Genomic DNA, 1413 nt, shown 5'->3' with positions numbered 1-1413 from the left:
ACATAAAATGCAATTTCCCAAATCAAACAGTTATATAAAAGCACTGGAATTCACTACTTAGATGCTTAGATTCTAACCATCTCTCCCCCTCTTATTCTGCTGCATCATAATGCCTCCATAACTTATTAAAAGAAAACAAATTTGGGTTATAACATATAAATTGCCTACAAATGAGCAAATGGTTGCTACTAGTGACAAGTATGTATTCATGTTACCAATAAAACTCATCTTGTAAGTTTCACAGTGATTCTTATAGTCCGCTTTGATGGATGAGGCTGTTACTATTGCATTCAAACCTTTGACGACACCATTGCCAAATCAATATCCTTTCCAATGGATCATGTAAGAAGTCTGAAAAAGACTACAAAATAAAAGCACTTCATACTTTCACAGTATTATCCTGATGATACCTGTGTCTAGAAAATACACAGTAAAATGCGATTTGTGTGTGTGTGTATAGTCAGATGGCACATCAAAAGATTATACTTTGGTTTGCAAAACAAAGTTCTATCCTTATTCTGATCTTTATCTTAGCAATTATTTAGCAAAACTTACTGGACTCCCTCCCCCCCTTTTTTTTTCACCACTTGAGGAAGACATGACAGAATTTTTCTGTAAAGGACATCATTTTCTAATGTAGTGAAAAATGGAAGGGTTGTCATGTTTTAACTATAAAGAAATGTCTGTATTTAACATCAAGTCTGCAGCATCATGAAGAAGAGAAAAGGGATCTCTTATCAGCATACATACACTGTGTTTAGTCACTTAGTCATGTCTGACTCTTTGCGACCCCATGGACTGTAGCCCATCAGGCTCCTCTGTCCATGTGGATTCTCCAGGCAAGAATACTGGAGTGAGTTGCCATGCCCTTCTCCAAAAAATATGGAACGCTTCACGAATTTGCATGTCATCCTTGCTCAGGGGCCATGCTAGTCTTCCCTGTATCGTTCCAATTTTAGTACATGTGCTGCCGAAGCGAGCACATACATACACTAGAGGGACCCTATTGGCTTTCTCCCCAGATCTTCACCTGAACTTTTTGTCTTAGATCAGCTCTGCCCGCTGTCAAGGGTGTTGATCAGGGTCTAAAGACAACTTGCAACTGTGGCTAGAGACACAATGTTAGGAGGCTTAAAAATTTGCACCAAATATTCAGGTTTTTTAATTTAAAGTTTTGCTTTCTCTTTTGTTTAAGGCAAACTTCATTCATCATGCCACAGCCTTAACTCTGCTCCAGAATGCAATTCACAAAGTTTCTTGAAAATTCTTTTTAAGTGTAGTCAAATCCATGATTTGAAGTTTCAGTCATGTTGTTTTCTATTATTTTCTCATACCTACCAAGTGTCTGACACCTGGTAAGCAACCATAAATAGTTAATGAATTAAATCAATTAACGTGTGCAGTTTTCATGAG

At 37.3% G+C, this 1413-nt stretch overlaps 1 non-coding gene across 1 annotated transcript; it reads right to left on the bottom strand.

The window, feature by feature from the left end:
- Positions 1-876: 876 nt before the first annotated feature.
- On the bottom strand, positions 877-983 carry LOC139030996 (U6 spliceosomal RNA). Its single transcript, XR_011483426.1, has one exon. It is a non-coding gene; the product is annotated as a U6 spliceosomal RNA (small nuclear RNA).
- Between the last annotated feature and the right edge of the window lie 430 nt (positions 984-1413).

Source organism: Odocoileus virginianus, chromosome 24 (genome assembly GCF_023699985.2).
Source record: "Odocoileus virginianus isolate 20LAN1187 ecotype Illinois chromosome 24, Ovbor_1.2, whole genome shotgun sequence".
NCBI classification, from domain to species: Eukaryota; Metazoa; Chordata; class Mammalia; order Artiodactyla; family Cervidae; genus Odocoileus; species Odocoileus virginianus.
Note: the sequence above shows the minus strand (reverse complement) of the source record. Positions and strands in the feature narration are given on the sequence as shown.